Raw genomic sequence first — 20,334 nt, 5'->3', positions numbered from 1 at the left:
ATTTACCTAATTACCATTGAGCCAGTCAAGTGTTTTTCTATCCAAGCTGTTTTTTGCATAGGAAAAAATAAAGGTGTATCTGTGTACATATCTGCAACTCTGCAATAATACATTGAAAGGATCTGATCTTCATCAGTTTTTAAAGTTTTCTTCATCAGAACTTGTCAATGTTTTAGGGCATTGTTTTGGCAATACCTGAGTATTGGCAGGTTTGCTGGATGATCAGCTAGCTCATGTTTCTCAGGTTTTGTATGCTGTAGTGACCTGCTACCTTAGGGGTCCCGGTTGGCAAAATAATAGTAGGCTCTGAGCTCTGTAGCTGAATCTTGTCATTTTACCATCCAGATGGTATACTGCTTGTCAGGAAAAGTAGAACGGGGTCTGACACTGGACAGTTTTTCTTTAGTGATTAGTTATGGGACCTCTCTGCTCAGAGTATCAGGCCTGATTCAATGTGCAGTATTGTATTGCTGCTGAAAGGGGGAGAACATATTTTTTTATTTTCTTCATCCTGTCTTTAGAGCTCTTGTGGTGTGCTGGGTCTGTTTCCCAAGGCAGCTCTCCACAGTGACTGCTAATGCACACGCAAAAACAATCTTTTCTATTTATACAGTAATTTGACCTTATTGGCTAAAGTTCACTGTGAGACTGAACCTTTACTTGGCTTTTACAAATGCTAAAGTTAAGATGAAAATTTCTGTTGAGTATATGGTGATAATTCAGGAGTAGTGCAATTGCAGAGCTTTATATTATCACCAAGGATATTTTTTTACTCACTGGAACATTGGAATTTGGATTCTTTCCTGGGTGAAAGTTGAACATTTCAAAATAAGAAGAGTACTGTTGAAAGTACTCAGAACTGTCACTGATCCCATCTAGTATTTGGTTGAACGCTACTTTTCTTAGATATTAGGTTCATTATTAGAGACATTTTTCCCCTGATTGTAATTCCAGCCTTGCTTTATAAAATGGCTTGAATGCCTCTCTAACTGTTTGGAAATGAGAAAATTTTGTCTTGCTTGCAATGGGAACAGAATATGAATTGGAAATGGTTCCTGTAGTTTTTAGAGTATTCATCTTTTTATTTTTGTAATGTCCGTGTGGTTATCTTTGTTTCAGGTGTGTAGGATGACACTGATTACTATTCATCTTTTTTTTTTTTCCTGGAAAGTTAACAAGAATACTTTTTTTTTTTTGAGGTATGTGTAATCATTGGACAACTCTCCTTTTTTTATTTTTTTTTTTACCCCAGACTTTATTGCACCTCTTATGATTTATGATTAAACTTCTCCTGCTTAGCAAAATCAAAAACCAACAAAGCTACCAGCTGTACTGATGAGGGTACCTCCTGGTTGTTGCTCAGATGGAACGTGTCTTTTCCTGGCCAGTTCCAATTCCAGTACCATGCTGGGCTGTGTGTATAACCAACATTTGTCAGCCATGTGGCATCTATTCATGATGCACATGAAATATGCTCAAGATGAGGTGGCTGCCCCCATGCAAGCACAGATTCTGAAGTTCTAGTGCTTGCAGTAGAAGGTTATTGATTTTGGGCTGCAGATTATCTTCAGGTTTCTACTAGGCTGGGAGAAAGGATTTAAGGGAAGAGGTGATGAGAATATGTGCTTGCACAGAAGTAGCCTGCTGTTACCTGTGTGTGGTCTCGGGGAAAATGCATATGAAGACTGTTTCTTGACTTATCAGTGTAGCTTTCTCCACAGCTAAAACTCTTGTTTCTAAGGGTTTAAGCAAGAAAGGAGGAAAAACACATGGCTTCTGCACTCGGAGCGGGGGTATTCTCCTAGCTGTGTGCACAGCGTGCTTACAGTCGGGAGGTGCAGGGGGAGAGAGAGTACTGCTCAATCACATGATATTGCCTGTCTGGCAGGTGTCTGCAGTGTGAGTAGAAAAACCAACTGTTCACTATTTTGGGTGAATGAGGTTGGCTGTTACTGCAAGCGGCCCCACAAAGAAGTCCACGCATCTGTTGATAAGCAGTGCTCTGCATACTGGGTGCTCGAATGCTTATAGCTGCTTGCTGAAACAGTGAAGCTTCTGTCTGAGCTTTGAGATCGTAGGACGAAAATTTTGCCAAGAGCCTTGCTGGTTTTAATCTTTAGATGTTGGCTGTCAGGGTTTGTCTCTGCTGCAGAACCTCTCTGTACTGATGCAAGCACAGCCTTGGAATCTAGCAGTAAACTGATTTTTTTTCTGCTCTACTGCTTGGTGCAGTGACCGAAACCTGGTAGAGAGGGATTGCAGTTGGGTCTCTTGTGAGGATTAAGCACCCCTTCCACTTGCCTGGACGCCTCCCGTGTTACAGAATCCACCTTCAGGTCCAGGGATTTCCTGTAATATGTTGGATAAAGCCAAGACACTTCAGCCTGCCTATGTCGGGATTGTGCCGCTTGCAGAGACTGTGTCAAAGCAAGGGAAGAGCTGTTCAAGCACATATCAGGATTCATACCACAGCTTACGAGAAGGTTAGCAGGCTCTGCTTTCTTTGTTGTAGGCACTGTATAATTAATTTGTAGGGGTTTTACTTTTGTGGTTTGGTTGTTTTTTTTTTTTTTGGTGGTGTTGCAGGGTTTTTTCCCCTCTTGCATATTGAATCTGCCTGTGTTTTGTTTTCTGGGCAATAGTCCAGATTTTGGGTTTCCCACTGACTCCTGTGACCTCTTGTCCCTGAGGGCGCTCAAGCATGTCACTCGACAATCCTGGAGCTCTCCGTGTAGTGACTTGCAGCGCTGGGACCTTGAGACAATTTCACTTGCATTTAGGGGTTTTGGTTTCAACCTTAAAATTTCTTCTTCTCCCCTGTGTCAGTGGGCCTCTTGTGAACAATGTTTTAAGGCTGTTTCATTGAAGGTGTAAAGGTTTGTTCTGGAGCGGCAATTCTGCCTTGAAGAAGATAAGAGTACCATGTTTAAAGTTTCTGTATGTTCTTGCTTTGACAGTGTGCAAGGAGCATTGTGTATATATCTAAATGTGATTTTGTTGTAGTTGATGGTATTCTGCAAATACATGTGATTTTTTAATGAGGATTTAACAATTCTGAAAGATTATGTAGGCAGAAGTTGGATTTCAAGGAGTGATATCTAGAAGGAAAGAAGAGGATATGGAGGGATTGAAAAAGATTGAGAAGATGAAAACAGGCAGTGATCCATTCATAGTGCATAATAAATACCAACAAACAGGAATTGGGAAAAGATTACGGGGAAGAATGGCAGAACATCACAAAAAGCAAAAGTAGCAAGAACATCACAAAGCAAGTAGCAAGGTTTATGTTTTATCAGAAATACTGGATCTGTCTAGCTACAAGTGAAATTTTAGTAGGAACTTGAAGAAGGGAACAATGATCTGGAGTACATTAGCCTCAGAATAAGGTGATGATTGATTTTAAGAGCAAGTAATACCATCTGAAAGGAGGGGAAAATTATGTTCTGTCATCTTGGTCAGCAAAGTAAGATAAAGGAAAGGGATAAGGAGTTGAGGACAAGAATCCACATAGAATAAGGCCGTGTTTGTTGCATAAAGATGGTCTGTGTGTAGAAAAGAGGATTTTAGCAGCTGCATTTAGAGGATTTTTCGCTGGTACATAGTCTAGGCTTGCTGGAGTTGCCAAATAAAACCATTAAGTTTCTGACCCTAGCTGTTACTCCCTTTACTAAGCCTATTTAACATCTGTCAAGAGCTAGCTTGACTTAACTTTTAAAAAATACTATTTTTGTTGCATGTTTTCACTGGAATATTCTTTGTTGAAAAAATACGGAGAAGGAAAAGAAAACTGAAGTCACAGTCCTCAAATTCAAGTTCAGGAGTTATAAATCCATTAGTACAGGCAGTGTTCCCAGATTTCTTTATCTGCTTTGGAGACACAGAGCTGAAGCACATCAATCTTCAGAGGAAAAAAACAACCCAAAATTAAAAAAACCTCAGAACTTGCATCTGTCCTGTATTTGTAAGCATTGGTTTTCACAGAAGGTGAGCACTCTGCATTTGGATGTGCCAGGATACATCTTTAATCCAGTCACTAAATATCACAAGCTGTACAGTGGGATAACATGTAAAACAAGGAGAAAGCAATTCTGTCTTACTTTAATCAATACAAAAAGGTTTGTTGCTGTCTCAAGTTGAAGTGAATTAAAGCCATTGAAATATTGTATAATTCTGGTTATTGGAAAAGCTGTGTTGATTCTGCAAAGTCCAGCAGTTCCATCAGCCTACCCCATGGCTAATTCATGATGCTCTAATATCACATGTAATAAGGAAAGCTGCTTTCCATCAGCTACAAAATGAAGGTTAGGGAAGAGTAATGAATGCTGCCAGCTACTTTCCTGTCAGATGAAGAAAGTAATAATCCTTTAGCTTTGCTGCTGCTCCATTCAAGTCTCCTGCAGTCTTGGGATGCCTCTTGTATTTATGCTGTAGCACATACTGTATTTTGCAGAGCCAAATCTTATGGGCAGTGGAGGAACAGATGGACCCATGTGTAAACCCTTATGGAAGTACAGTATTAGCACTGAGCTGAAACTAATGACTGTTGTGCCTTAGTTTTTGGGCCCTCTAAAAATGGGACAGCTTAGTTTTGGTGTCACCAAGACAGAAAATTCATGCATTTCTTTTCCTCACTCTTAATAAAACTGGACAAATAAGGGCTGTCTATAATAACCTTGGCAGTGCTCATCTATTCTCTTAATGATTCTCATGAGAAACAGCTATCTGGACTAGACTACATCTTGCTTCCTGATTCTGGAAAACAGATGTCTCCTAAATCTGATTGATTTCTTTTTTTTTTTAGTTAGGACTTGACATTGAAGTTTGGGAACTGGTGCTCCTTTCTACACAGAAGTGGATTTGACATGCAGAAGTCAAAGAACTTAAGCTTGTATTTTTCAAAGTATGTGTTAGGGCAGTTATTTGCAAAATTCCTAGAATTCAGGAATCTGTAAACATGTTTTCTGTTCAAGAATGCCTTGGAATGATTTAGTCTTCAAACACTAGAGCCCAGTTTACAGTTCCTAGATCAGTTAACACAACAGTATGGTAGCCCCTCATGAGAGATATGAAGAGGGAATTGCAGAAAGCTACTCAAAACTCAGTTAGCATTCACGAGAGTTTGGCTTAGAATTAAGTACTTCCAAAACTGAATTCCACAATTTTCCACTTCTGTGCTATATCTTTAATTTGTTGCTCTTAAACTAAACCCTTTATTTTTTTGGCAAGTGTTCCCTTCAGAAACACTGAGTGTGACTCGGGGCCTGACAGTGAAACTCACCTGTCTTTTTCCAAGATTTGTATCTCAGAGCCCAGACACAGGAACAAGTTCCTGCATGCCATCTGATCTGCACGAACTGTGTGCACATTCTTGGTCCACAGCAAATGGGAGGTAATTTGAGTTAGCTTAGCCTTTGATTAAACTATTAATATCTGTTCAGTACTTTGAAGAGATCAGGAGTCGTGCAAGTGCTTGTTAGCATTTAACTTTCTTCAGGAGTAATCTAGACCTTATTGTCACTGCGCCTGCAGCACCTGAAGGTCCAGCTGGCCCTGGCCCCACCTCATCCAGGAGGGGTCAGGAAACGTGCATGAGTAGTGTTGGAAGCTTTCAGTCCCAAGGAGATCCCCAGCAAGAGGGCAGCCCCTGCACCCAAGGCATCTCACAGGAATGCAGGGTGACATTTTTCTGTAAAGGGTGATCTGGGTCTTCCTGCTTCAGAGTGGATCTGAAGTTGCTCTGGGAGATTTGTGAGCAATGCAGATTCCTGGATAAGCAGTGTCAGAAACCAGCCACAAAATACAGAGATGCCTTGCTGAATTATGGCCTAATGCATCCCACTGTTTGGAATTATTTATGCAATTAGTGCTCTGATACATTAAAACACAGAAAATGTGTTGAATGTATGAGGAGCTGATCTGCCCTGGCATTTCTTATGGCAGATCCAGAGGCACACCAGACTTCTTGTATCCTCTTGCTGCAACCACAGTTTGTGACTATGCTTAAAAGTAAGAGGTGCAGTGAAGGTAAGGTAGTGATATATTTATGTGAAGTGGCCTGAAGTTGACTGTCAATTTAAATTTATTTTTGCTTAATAGCCAGTGTGCCTCATTTGACTGTGAGGACTAGAGGTGTTTCAGGGTATTTGTTAACTCTGTGACATGAGTGGGAAGCTGGGGGAAAGGGTTAACACTGAATGACCAGGGTTTCTGTAAGTTAGTTGTTATCAGTGGAAGAAGAGTCATAGCATTATCCCTGGAGCTGAAATCACGTTTTTTTCAGTCCTGATGCTCTAATGTGTTTTTGGTTTTTTTGGATATGACATGTTTTCCCCTCTTGCAGTTTACTGAACTATTCCTGTCAGTGTAATGATCCCCAGCTGTTGCTGTAGCCCTAGCTATTTTCATGCTGGGAATGGGAAGAGGAGGAGGAGGAGAGGGACAGAGGCTAACTTGTTTACCACAGTGTGATCTACTTAATTTGTCAAAAATGGCTGTTACAGTGCTTTCAGTGCAAAGTAATACTAAAAGGAAAGAGTTGCAGACTTGGACCTTGCAGAGCAAGGAGATGTAAGGACTCAACACAAGCAGAAAACAAAAAAGAGTAGAAACTGGGTGTGGTGCGATGAGTACAGCTGTCAGTAGCATTTATGCAGACAATGCTTTGAACTAGGAATGATACCAAGTAAAATTTCCAGTAAGTACTTTCCTGCCCTGTCAACTGAATTTTCTTCACAGTTGAACTGAGCTTCATATTCAGTGGCAGTGGTCTTGAGGTACTGATAATCCCAGCAACTGGGACACATATTAATAAAGCTTGAAAACACTTGTGTGGCTTTCAGATTATATATTTTTTCATAGTTAGCTGTTGTTTCCTTAAAAAACAAAATAGAGAAAACATCTCTCTTTATAACTTTCAAACAGCAAATGATTGATGCTTAGACTTCCCAGGAGCTGTTGAAAAGCAGCTGCTTCTTTTGAAAATGGATCTATGGTATTGAAACTCAAAGTGCTTTCTTTGCATCCAGAAAGAACTTTTGGACTCCTTGCCCGAAGATGAGGGTCAGTGACAGGAGTGGGTTTTCCTTCTGCTTTCAGATCCCTCTCAGGCTGCCTGTGTAAATCTTATCTCGGTAGTTTTATCATCCACAAGATCTGTCAGTAGTCACCTCTGATTTTTCATCTTGCAGTTACACCTGCAAGTCATTGATCAACAACTTAGTGAATATCTATACCTAAAATAAGCACCCGCTTAGATCTTTCATTTCGTGCCCCAACTCCCATATCCCCAGTCTTTTCTGAGCATTGAATTACTGATTTTGTCACCTGCTGTGTCAATAAATTTCAATCCAAAATGTAGAAGCAGCACATTTTTTGGCAAGAACCTCTGCAACCTATGGTAGAAAATGGGATATGATTCCTGATGTGGCCTAGGTTTATCAAATTAAAACGTGTACTGAGCTTGTGGGGCAAATTGTGCTGCTTTTTCTTGCAGGAGGCTCTGCAGGATACATAGTCTACCCAAGGGCATTGATGTGGAGCAGAATTCATAGTTTCTTTCTTTTACTTGGGCTAGTAAAAGTAGATAAGATGTTTTTTCCTAGCACTAGGTAATATTTACTAACCTGGTATGTCTCCAAACTAAGAGCAGACCTGCAGTAACTGAAATTCGTTGCAATGTGGAGATTGCTAAGAAGAGCTACAAAATGTTTTTTGCTCGCTCATCACTGTATTCAGGAGAGGTGAGATGGGGAGAAGAACTGTGCAGGTGATCTTCTGTCAGAGTTTATTGTGCAAATAATATAAATAACATTTTTTCAAATGAACAAAGGTTTGAACTGTGCAGCCTGTGGTTTTGCCGTCTGAAGTTATATTGGCCTGATGCAGCTAACAAGAAATATGAAAGAAGTTGGTGATAAGGAAGAGGATATATTGCTTTGGGATGTAAATTCTTTGCAAAATTTACTGTGAAAACTGGTGAAATCCAGGCTTTCTTGACAATCTTATTTTAAAACTGGCTTTTGGAAATAAACAGCCATAGAGAAAACTTCCAGTAAAAATACAGCTTTTTGCAAGTTTTCAGTGGAAGTGCCTATGATGGACTTTCTCCATCATAGGGACAGGAATCATCTGTTGCAATCATGCTTTAAAGACCTCATTCTGTGGTCTCTGTCCCCAAAGGTGGCTCAAAGGCCTGTCACCATTCTGAGGGTATTTTGTTTATAACAACTCTGCTGTACCAGCTGACACATTTAACATCTTTTTGGTAACCTTCCTCACTGGAGCACTTGTCAGGCACAAACATTGTGCTGCCCAGCTGGGTTGCTGGGGGCAGAGCTGAGTGATGCTCTCTGGGTGACAGAAGGAAGAGATCTGGTTTTGGCTTTCTCTGTGTGGAGTTTCTGTGGCTTCCTGCTGCTCCATGTCTCTCTAGCAGTAAGTACATGGAGACTATAGCTGTGTTTTTTGTAGGGACGGAATGTGGCAGTAGGTATGATCTTTGGTTACATACCTCTGCAAATCTCACAGCAGTGCTGGAAGGCCAGAATACAAGCCAGAAGCTTGAATAATTTGATCAGCATTGCAAGCAACATGTAACCTGTCCCTGCAAATTGTTGTGTGTTCTGTTTCTTATTTTGTTCTATCTAATCACTTTCACCTTCCTAAGCATTCATGCCTCTTTCTGTGTTACCTTAGATGTGAAGGTCCTTCTAAGGCTGCTTGCAGCCCTTTTCCACACTAATGTCAAATTCTCCCTTTTCAGAAGCAGAAGACATTTTAGAAGTATATGCTAAACTAATTGTACCTTTGTGTCTCTCTGAGAGACTCTTTTACTGCTGCTAATAATATCTGTCACATTGACTGCAGGCAGTGCAGAGCGAGGATTGTATCTTCAGGACTGACGTGTGCCAGTGAATCTTAACTACAGCTGCAAACGCTGTCCCCTGCAGCCATCTCCCTGCCTCAGTGCTGCAGGGAGTGACAGAAGGGAAACGTGTCTGCCCTTCATTTGCTTTTGTTCAGGATGTGAGTGAAAGCCCACCTCCATTACCAGTTGGAGAGAATCTTGAAGTGTGTGTAATCTGCTGTTGCTGGCAGTCCCCTCTGTGCCCTTCAGCAGAGGATTGAGCCAGCAGTAACATTTTAAACATCTGCAGAATTTGTTCGGCGGTCTGAAGTCAGTGGTCATGCAGGCCATTCTGGACTGCTGGGTTTTTTTGGTTTGCTGATTGATCTGTTACACAGAATTATGTTATTTAAATATTTATAGCTATGATAGCACATTAAGTCTCACAGCTTGAATTGTTCGATGCTGTGGATCTTCCCTCATGGCAAAAACCACAATACTCAGTCCTGGAGAACTGTAGTTCAAAGGTTTTTTTGAAAGAAAGTAAATACCAAAGGAGGTAAAAACCATAGACAGGTGTTGCATCATCAGTGAAAAGATTCTGAGGAACTTTGATGTGCTTTTTATGTGTAATGCAAATTCTGGGGATCAGCTTCCACACTGGACTCCTGTGGAGGAACTGATTTCTAATGTAGAGTGATATGATGGCCACAGCTGAATCTTGCAACTTTTTTACAAGCAGTAACAGAATTCTATTAGAATTTGTACTTAAACGATAAAGGTGTCAGACTGTTGGAGTACAGAGGCCAGGATCTTTATTGGAACCTCAGATGCCATGACTGTGGTGTGTGTTCTTTGTAGTCTTTGAGAAAAGCCAAGATGTTTTTAACTACTATGAGTTAAAGAAATATGGTAATACCTTGTAGTAGCGACCTGGAATTCTTGCTAAGACAAAATGCTGGGGCTTGGATAGAAGCTGGTGAAAGGAATGCTAAATAGACAGGGAATGCTCTGAGTCTTCATTTTGCATGTAATATGCACCTTGGACAAAACCGCTTTTGTTTTATGTCCCACAAAATAACTGTCAGCACAATGAACCAGCTGAAGCTGGGAGATGCTCAAGCTAGCTAATATAAAATTATAAGGCCCAGCTTTCTGAGTTCCCTGTATAACTAGTTAATTATTTCTTCTAAAGAACTACTGGTTTTATATTTAAATTTGCATACTTCTAAGTAATTTTTTCTACTACTTGTGGAAAAACACATTTGCTCTCATTTGCATTTGGTTTCAGTAAACCAAAGATGTTTAGATGGTTAAAAATCTGAAATGGTCTTGGAAATACAGAATTATTCCATGTTTTAGTGGAAAACCCCAAAACACAGCTCATATGTCAAGCTGTCCCAGCTGTTACCAGAGAAATTCTGTGGTGTCTTGACCATTAGATGATTCCTGTGAAGGGAACTTATAACCTTTATCTGTAGAGGGTGCCCTGTGGCAGAAGGAAGGCTGAACCACTGGGCCAAAACCAGTCAGTCAGAAATATTTGAGGAAGTTTGTGACCTTGATCTATGAGGCTGTTTGTTCACTGGAGCACTCTGCTGTAGTAAGAAGTTGAAGTATGGGAGGCAAATTATGAAGGAAAAGTATTTGACCATATCTCTTTTGCTGCAAGGGGCATGGAAAAATTTGCTCATCAATTTTAGTGCTATAAACATTTCTAATCAATCATGTGTTTTATGGATGTGTCTGGGGACTGTCTCAGTGCTTGATTTTCTTTCTGCTTGTAAGAAACCCACAAAAACACATCCCTTGAACTCAAGAGTTTTAAATACAATGAAAAATTGTTCAGATTCTGATGTAGCTCAAAACATTTGTCTTTTTTTTTTTTTTTATTCTATATAGTTTTTTGGAAAAAAAATATAAACAACTCCCATGTATCATCTTTATGGAAAATGAAATGGTTGGAGCTTTTTCTTCTTAGAGGCAGAGATGCCCCTATCTTTCCAAGAAAAAAGAAGAAAAGGGTTTGAACTTGTGTAGGTGAGCCTACATGGCCTTTTGTACTGTCACCTTAGTAGACAGCTATAGATCTAATTGTCAGGATATATTTACCCATTCCTTCTTTTTTCTTCATTCATTCCCATCTGCCATGCCATATTAAATTATCTGGGAGGATTTCTTTCTAGGGTCTTCTTTGCAAGCTGGTTAAGGGCAATGTTAGTTCCTCCTTGTTCATTGTTTCATGGAAAAATATAAATCACTATAGACTGTGACTCAAGTTTACACAGGGAGGTGGGAATTCTCTCTCTTTTTTCCTCCTCAAGACTTCACTTCCAGCTATAAATAGTAACAATGGATATATAGATGGCATCAACAAGTACTGATTACAGTTAATATTTACTGTATTATGATATCAGGGTCAATTTTAGGTAGACCTTTCCACCTAGGTATTTTGTTACAGGTCATCTTGTTGGATCATGCATGGTAGCCAGATTCCATGGATATGGATATGTGCCTAGTTACTCACATGCTTACTTTTCACCTAGCCAGTACTACTGTGACAAAATGATTTTATAAGAATCAGTACTGGGCACAGAAAGCAAACCAACCTTTTAGTGTTGACCATCTTGTGCATTTTTACATGTTGCATATCTTACTAAATATGCCATGTTACATGTATTTCAGGAGAATTTCTTAAAGTTGTATTTTAACAGTTTCAGCAAGTGCTGAGATGGAATATAGGTGTACCAAGATTTTATTGTTAAGAGTGGGCTTCTATGTGTTCATAGAACACTTATGTACTAATAGTAACAAATGTATCTGATTTTAAAATTTTAGTATCAGAGAAGACAAAATTTGCATTGCATTAAAAAATAGCAGTGAATAAATTGGCATCAACTGCCCCTAGATCTTAAATGTTTAATGGAAGTGGCAGGAGTTAAGTCGTGAAGGAAGAAGGTAAAGGTAAATACTGTAAACTGCACAGCAACTACTAGTCTTAATTTTAAATAAACATGAAAAGAACCTGGCAAAATTCAGCATAACTGTCATGGTAATAATCAAGTTTACATTTATTTGGAATCATATACATGAGTAGCTCCTGTGAAATAAGCATGTTCAATTGTGTGCAATATTGAGACCAAATCTCAGAAGTAATGAGGTAAACTTCTAAGGCTGTGAACTGGTTCTTCCTCTAGGATCTCCACATTTTACCACCAAAACCAATGCTAACTTGAGCCTTGGAGAGCTACTAACAGGAGTAACTGTTCTGTCTGGATCTTAGATCATATCATGTCTTGGTAGTTGGATGGTGCTACTGATTTTGTTTGTTTTATAGTGCTGTGTCCTAACAAAACTAAAATTGCTGTAAATGCTGGTTTTATCTTCTAAATACAGTTTTTAATTAACATTAATCAAATTTCATAGTAAGCCTCAAAAATGGCCTGCTGAGGTAGCTGCTTCTTCTGTGCTCTGTGTGAGCCAGCTACCTTGTGGTAATATGAGAATGGAAATAGATCCTTTTTCCTTTGACTGTGTGCTTCTGATTTCATATTCTTTGGGGACCACTTTGCTCTGCAGGTTTGGATTTTTGATTCTGCTAAATTAGCTGTATCAAAGAATCTGTATTTGTCTGTCTCCACTAGGAGAATTACTTAAAGCCTCGTAACATTGTCTCATTAAAAGATAATACAGTATTCCATCATCCTTTGAAAACATATTTTTAAATTTTTTCTGTTTCATATTTCTCTTCCACTGGCATCCTCCCAGCAATAAAGGACTATTGAACCTGTTTTGTTTTTTTTGTTTCTAGCCAAAACCAGTCTTCTGGAATTCGCTCATATACACAATCAAGAGGCACGTGTAAGCTGCATGCCATTTCAATGATTTGATATGAGCCAAGAATATTTTGAGTGGTAGAAGCTTTGAAGAGTGTGATTTTATCAAGAAACAAGCCCTTCTTGTTCTGAGAGTGACAGTCAGTTAATTTTCTCTTTTCCTTGTCTTCTTGTGTTCTTAATTGACCAGTCACTCTTTCCCCTGTACTTTTCAGCTGCTTTTTAAAGCTGCTGGGTATTTGAGAGCCTGAAGGCTTTTAGAAGTGCTGGATGGAAATAACCGACTCTGGTGTGATATGACCCCCACTGCATCCTTGGATTATTGCTAGCACATCCATTGTGAAATATTTTGGAAGTTGTTGCTTTGGAGGTGAAGGAACTGTTCTGATTTTTAGGAATCACTTGATAGAGGGTTTAGATCTACATCGGGCAGAATCACACTCCTGTTCTCATCTGTACAAATGCTTAATTCTTTCATAAGCTTTCTAAGGGAATAAGAAATAAGAGGTGGTCATGAAAAAAGTTTCAAATCCTCTATACAAGAACTGCCCGTGATGCAGTGTTCCCCACTTGGACCACCAGCTGGGACAAGGCACCTTCCCCTCTCAGCATGTTGCAGCAGGACGTGCTGATTTCTGAATTTCTGTGAAGAAATCCTTTCTTTCATCACTCTCAGAACGTGCAGTATGGAGCTGCTCCCCATCCCCGTTCTGTTTCCTGTTCAGGATCTGCTTCACAGACCTCTCGGGGTGTAGGGAGAGTGGTCCCAATCCTACGTCTCAAAGAGGGAAGACCACAGCATGAATATAAATAAGTGGCTTTTGCCTCTAGAGTGAAAGGTTGTTGTAACAGTTGAAGAGACCAAACCAAGTTTTCTTTCTATTCTTTACTCTCCCAAACTCGATTTTCTCCATCGCGTGGTTGCTAAGGAAGAGCGGAGGAAGATGCCTGCATTTTAATAGCAGCCATTGTTGCTTCGGTAGAGAAAAGAGTGGAATGTGAGACAGTCTCAAACAGTAAAGAAATAAACTTCTACTTAACTCTCCCTTTGTGCAGGCTGACTTGAAGCTATTCTGTAAAATGTATTGAGATGAACAGAACCGTATGGCTGCTGCTCCCAACAACAGTGGATGCTTGCAAATTGTCAGGATCAACAGTGTGTCTGCTGCTTCTCCTTCACCCCGCAGAGGGACATGAATTTTTGGCATCCCCTTCCCAGGGTAGCAAACTGTCATATAATCCCCACAGTTTGGGTGTCATTTACAGTCTGCTTCACTTAAATGCTTCTCTGTTAACTGCACAGTCTGCTTAAATGCAAAGCCAGCATGTATTCCCCATCAGCAGTGGGGAATAAAATGGATTTAGTGGATTAAAATGCTGTTAGGCTCAGAAAATTGCCTTTAAAAAAAGGCCCCAAAAGTTTGCTTTTCTTTGTTGGTAACTCCCATTCTAGCACATTCTGTGGGGTATGTTGTCAACAGCACCAGAAAATGCTGCTCTAAAACAGAAAAAGTAATCTACCTCAGCAATTTAAGATATTGAAAATTAATTTTGACCATTGTATTCTCACTCACTGATCACAAACTATCACAGCTGTTTTTTTCTTACAGCTTCTTGTGGACCCTACATGTAATTTGGTGCACTATCGGCCCTTGGCTGTTTCTGTACAGAAATGTGTTGCAACTGGAGTTTTACAGATGCTGCCTTTGCTGGTGAATCTAATGTGGCTTCCTGTTGAAGCATGAAAAATCTAATGCAAGTCAACATTTGTTTTGTAAGCTGGCAGAGCTGAGAAATGCTCAGAGACCATTTTTTGGTGTAAGGCAAAGGTTTTCTTACCACATCTCCAAGGGACTGAATTCAGTAGGATATGGCTTCCACAGAAAACAACAGCTGGTGTGCTGCATATTCAGAAGCTGAATTTGGCATTTGCTTCTGGTCAAATGTGACTATTTAATCAGAAAGTAGGAAAAAAAATCTCTTCTTAGTGTAATTAGAAGGGCTGCTGGCCGGGTGGTAAGTGGAAAAGTGACTTCATCCTTCAAAGCAGCAGTTACATGGCGCTGTGATATTTGAGGTAGAGGCCCCAGTTCTGCACAAACAGCTGTGCCAGTTTTGTTCAGCAAAAACCCTGTGTCATCAAAGTTGGCTTTTATTGTTGCATATTATAATTAAGTTGCTTGCATATGGCATTATGCACATTGGACTGAAAAATTGGAAAGTGTGTGTGGGCTGCAAATGGTGGCCTAGAGCCACATCTCCTTAGTCCATTGTCTGTGACCCTCACAAAGTAAACCTGGTCAGACCTGCTCAGTGCCAGACCAGTGAAAATTCTCCTGCAATTCCTTTGGCACTACAGAAAGGTAGAGGTGTTGAACTAACTGTCAAGTTCCTATCCCAGCTCGTGCTGTATTAGTGCTTCCTTGTGAGTTAAGAGGATGCTGTAGCTGCTCAGTGCTTTCAAAATGGGCTCTCCAGAGGTGCTGAACAATGTACAAATAAATGAGCATTAAATTGCTTTTTACTGCCTTTACTTACGCTTGCACTTTCCTCAACTTAGATAATGAAATTAGGCTAATTTCACTTGTTCTTCAGTAGTTTTGCTTCCTAATCACATGGTATATTTATTGGGTTGCAAGGATGAATTCTATCAGGCAGACTGCTTTCACTGAATTTACAAAATCGATACGCTTACATCTGTGTGCACACAGACTTTCTTGTTAATAGGCAGTTTGTCTTGCACTCTCCCTTTTTTTGCATGGGTATCTCAGCTCAAATTCTTGGGAGTTCTGCCTCCCTCAGTCCCTCTGTAGGGTTTTATTTGGCTCTAGCAGCCTTCCTTCCTTCCTGATCTGGACTGCTGCTCATGCTGTCCCAGTTGTAATCCACCATATGGCTGTGCTTAATCATTACCTTGGTTGGGTGACCTTAAGTACCACTTGGGATTCTTTAGCAAGAAAGGTTTTGTAGAAATGTGAGCACAGACTCCCTTTAGCAGTAAGTCTGTATTCAGTATAACATGCACAAGGTCTCACCACAAGCTGCAGTTCTCAGCTGTGTGCTTCTTCTTACTGGCTTTTAAAAAACAGGAAATGCAGAATATTTTATTAATTTATTGTCACAAACCTGTCCTGGTATGTGAGACAGTCTTTGAAGAGTTTTTAATTTTATTTTTCACTGTTGAAATGCTGAGGTGCAGAATCTGCAGTCTAGTTTCTGCAGTAGTTCTAGCTGCACTACTAAATGCAGTGTGGTTTAGAAATAGAAAGGAAAGCATGCTGCTGCAGATTCAGGTGATGAGCTGCAAAAAATAACTTAGGTCATCATAGATATTTGTTCTTGCTTTTGCTTACTACTGGTGCACCCCTGAACTACCACCAATTGTAGCTTTTCTGAAAACACCCTTGTGGGTGCAGGCTCTGATTATTAATTATATACTGATAAAGCTGAGCTGCCACCAGCCATGAGTGGCTGGTCCTGGAATATGCCTGTGGGTTCCTTGTTGAGAAAGTTTTATGCTAAGATGAACACAAAGCAATCGTGACATTCTGTATTTTACTAATAGGGTAACTCTGTTGGTAGTAGCTGTATCACAATATTATTTGTCATTTAATGCATCTCCCGCCACCACAGTTCTCTACTCCTCTTAAACTGCTGGCAGTGGTCCTCTATCCTAGCTCCCAGATTTCTCAGGAATGTTTTACTAATTCTTGGAACGGTCCATTAGTGATATGAAAACATTGTTCAAAATTTAATTGGGAACATTTCATGCTTGTGAAATAAATAAATTATGCCCAGCTTTGAGTGGGAAAATCTGACAAGCATAGAAATCCCAAAAAGTATTGCATATAGTAGAAGGGCACCAGTTTGGAACTTATTTTCTAGCCAGCAGTTACACACCGCTCTTTATATGACCTGATTTATTTTTAATTTGAAAACTAATTACAGGTTAAGTACAGGGATAAAGGAGACAGAAGATTGTCCATTAGTGACTGAAGGACTTACACTTCAGTCTGTCTTAGAGTAGCTTTGAATTTCTCTGGTCATTCTAGACCTTTGGCTGAGCTCCATGTACAACAGCCTTGGATTGGTGCTTGGGACATCTGTTAATCTATATATAGGATTCACACACTTGCACATGTAAACAGGTGATCTCCTAAATATATGAAATGGCATTGGGAACTCCAAGTACTTAGTTAAGCCAAAATGTATTTAGGAGTGAACTGAAATAATCCTTTTTGCCCTCTTCCCTGCCACAAAAATAAGCTATATTGGGAAAAAAAAAGTACTTGATGGCTGATTATAATTTGTGCTTAATACGTATGTATATACATTCATAAATCCCAGGAATTACTTAATGCTTATAAAAAGGGTCCTGAAAATTACTTTTTTTCTCTTCTCCAGTTTAGTTCTCTTGACAGTTGCTAGTTTCTTGCTGTGAAGGGACATAGGGTTTAAAAATAAAAGGTGCATATAATGGGTAGAGAAAATGGGTAGTAGATGGTAACTAATAAAGAAATAAGATATATTTAGAAAATTCGTAAGAAAGGCTGCGGTCAGGAGGGGAATTTTAAGTCATTTGATGAAGTCTCTAGCAGTCTGACTGAGAGTAGTTTTTAATAAATCTGGGAACAGCAGGGAGACTTCAGAAGAGCAAAAGACCAATAACGTTTTGCATCAGTGCTGACAAAGGGTGAGTGAGTAAAGAGTGGCTCATCTGCTGTCAGTTCCAGGAAAAAAACCCTATGGAAAATTTGATCAAGAATTTAGGTGGTATAAGAACAGTACAATCACGCTGATCAGCTTTTCAGTTTGTGAAAACAGGTCTGCCCAAATGTGATTCTGTCATTTGGATAAGTGAAATTTGGTTGCTAGGGGTTTTGTCTAGGTGCAACAGACTTTTATAACATCTTTAACTTGGTAGCATGGGGTATTTTGGTTTTAAGAAGAATATTGAATTTAATGAAGTAGCGCTTAATTGGATTAAGAACTGGTTGTAATCATAGAAAGCAGAAAAGTATTTCTGGTTGAGATCAGCTTGCTGTAGTCCAGAAACACATGCAAGAGGTTGTAACAGTGTGGTCAGAACAAATATTAGTGGAGGAATAAATTGAAATTGTGCCATAAAAAAAAATTGTTTAGATCATTTAGGCAAACTGAGACAGTTGAGCAAAGTGCACATTAATGCAGGTGACAATACAAGTGTGCACCCAGGAGCAAAAAAATGCCAGCCACACCTATGTGGGGTAGTTTTATGCTGAAAATCCCCATCTGGGAGGTGAAAAGGAAATAGCAGGTGTGGTTAGAAATGTGAGGGAAGGTAGATGGTTGTAGAAAGTAAGAGGCAGAAAGGGCTAACATACGTTACTAGATCTGTAAATAGAGGACACGAGTAATAATAAGATAATCTGCTGGAGAGATGGACCTAAAGCTGTAGGTCTGTGCCTTGCCTGTATACATTTAGTAAGATGTGCTAATTTAGGGTATGGATATGAGAACAGCTTGGTAGGGGATGTAATGGCAGGCAGTGAGAGATTTAATGGGCCACTCCTAATGGGACAGAAATCACTTAGTGGCAATGTTGGAAGGATGAAGTCCAACTCCCACCTTCAGTGCTGGTGAATGCCTGGGGTCCTGGTCGTTCCACTACAGCTCCTGGCCATGTGGTCATCCTCTTCAACTCACTAATGCAAAAACTGGTGCCTGTTTTGCCTGGGCTGTGGTCTCTGCCAGTGAGTCCAGCCTGCAGTTAGGGGGACAAGAGAGGCGGTGGGGGGAGTGAGAGATTTGACACTGTCTCTCTCAGCAAGGTGTTAGATCAAGTGCTCCTGTAGATTTGGGTTTTGATAGCCTCAAAAGGAATCCAGCAAATGAGAGCAGGCCGGCTGTGAGCTGTGCTAGCCCTCACATTAGCACAGAAGTAGGAGTGCGATCTCATGCTGGGTGGGAGGAAGAGTCTGGAACTACCACTTCTGTTTGCAGTTTCACAGCCAAATGAAGGGCCTGTTCCTTCCCCTCTGTGTTCCCTCCTCCTCCTTCTGGCTCTTGGCTGATCCCACACAGAATTACCATGGTGCTCTGTACATCCTCCTCCCCTCTCTCACTTCCATGTACTAAAAGAAAGTATTTTCCTGCCCAGGATGCATATATTAAGAAATCATACTTTGTCTTAAGAAACAGAAGAGAGGTAACTTGTTTGCACGCTATGTGCACAGAGGTTTTTCCACTGGTAGGAGGTATTCTGTCACTGTCACAAACAGTTTCAGGGAAAGGTACATCAAGAGTCAATGGAAGTGGAAGCCAGAAAAATCTCAGAAGAAAATTAAATGTGATTTAAGTGAGGGTGATTAGGTGCTATGGAAACAACCATAGAAAGGAAGAGATGGATCTCTTTTTCTGTGCATATGAAGACCAGAACTCATATTGGAAGATGTATCTTAGTCAAATGCAAACTGCAGATAGGAGATGGAAAGAAACAGGTAAAATGTGATGATGTCTGTAAGTAGACAAAATGGCATCTTCTAAAAGTTTTTGATCTCTACTCTAGGGAGTGTACAGTACAAATTTGGATATAATGCATGAAATTAATGTGCTGGACAAACAAAGTACTTAAGAAAGGAGACATAAGGGTTATAATGAGATTGAATAGTTAGACTGTAGAGCAGTTTTTCTCTGTAGTGGTTCCACTACATTTGTGTGGAATTTCATAATGTGGGCTATAAAAAAACATAAGAGAAATTAAAATTAAAACAGGGGAGATGAGATGCATTGCCATTCATTTTACAATATTTTATGTTGAGTATACCTAGGAGTTTTGGCTTGATTGCAGATGGGATTCAGTGATACTCAGGTTGTCCTATTTTGAGACGTGTGTGACTACACATTCAGGGGAATTTGTCTTCAGTTTTGAAAAGTTGCTTTCATATGGAAGGTGGCTTTGACTGTAAGAACAATCTAGAATGTTGCTTTGATTGTATAGTTTAAAGGGAAACTGCTGTTATAATCTAAAGGTTAAAATTATGACTATTCCAGGGATTTGCACTAGAAAAAACCCCAGCTAATTGCATTTCACACAGGTCAGGAATATGTTCTGTTATGAAAAAATAAATAGGAAAAATTCTAGTGATAAGGGGATTCCTTTTGTGGTGAAAGGACACATCTAGGTGTATCCGTGGTGTTTCACTTTCATGAGATGTTTCTGAAGGTGAATTTCTGAGCTGAGGAAGGAAATCAGCCTTGTAATTTAGAGTAACGACCAACGATTTTGACATATCATTTAATCTGCACATAGTAATTAGAGTTTTCAGGAGTCATTAGCAGCTGGGGTGTCACTCTGTGTTTATTGGAGGACTGTCAGCTGGTGTTTCTCTTTGTTTGTTTTTTAATATTAATGGTTTGGAAAGCAGTTGGTGCTTTAGAAAGAACTGAGAAACAGGCCTGGCTTTGTGGATTTTTATCACCCTGCCAAGACCCTGCGCAACTTCCTCTCCCCCTGGCTGCAGCAGCCTACGGAAACCTGACTGCTGGGGGCCACTTCTGCAATTGCAGCGGGGCAGGGCAGCAGAGTGGGAGGGGGGTCTTTTCCTTCTGCTGCTCACCACTGCCTTGGCATCCAAAGAAGAAAGCAAGATGCATTTGAAAATGTCTCTTCAG

At 40.1% G+C, this 20,334-nt stretch overlaps 1 protein-coding gene across 2 annotated transcripts in view; it reads left to right on the top strand.

The window, feature by feature from the left end:
* MRTFA (myocardin related transcription factor A) overlaps positions 1 to 20,334 on the top strand; it is a 95,235-nt gene that overhangs the window by 44,251 nt on the left and 30,650 nt on the right. The window lies entirely within an intron of this gene.

The sequence above is a fragment of the Pseudopodoces humilis genome, chromosome 5, assembly GCF_049639895.1.
Source record: "Pseudopodoces humilis isolate 2021_Gansu_Grassland_sample_001 chromosome 5, ASM4963989v1, whole genome shotgun sequence".
NCBI lineage: Eukaryota > Metazoa > Chordata > Aves > Passeriformes > Paridae > Pseudopodoces > Pseudopodoces humilis.
This window is presented reverse-complemented; position numbering and strand designations above follow the sequence as displayed.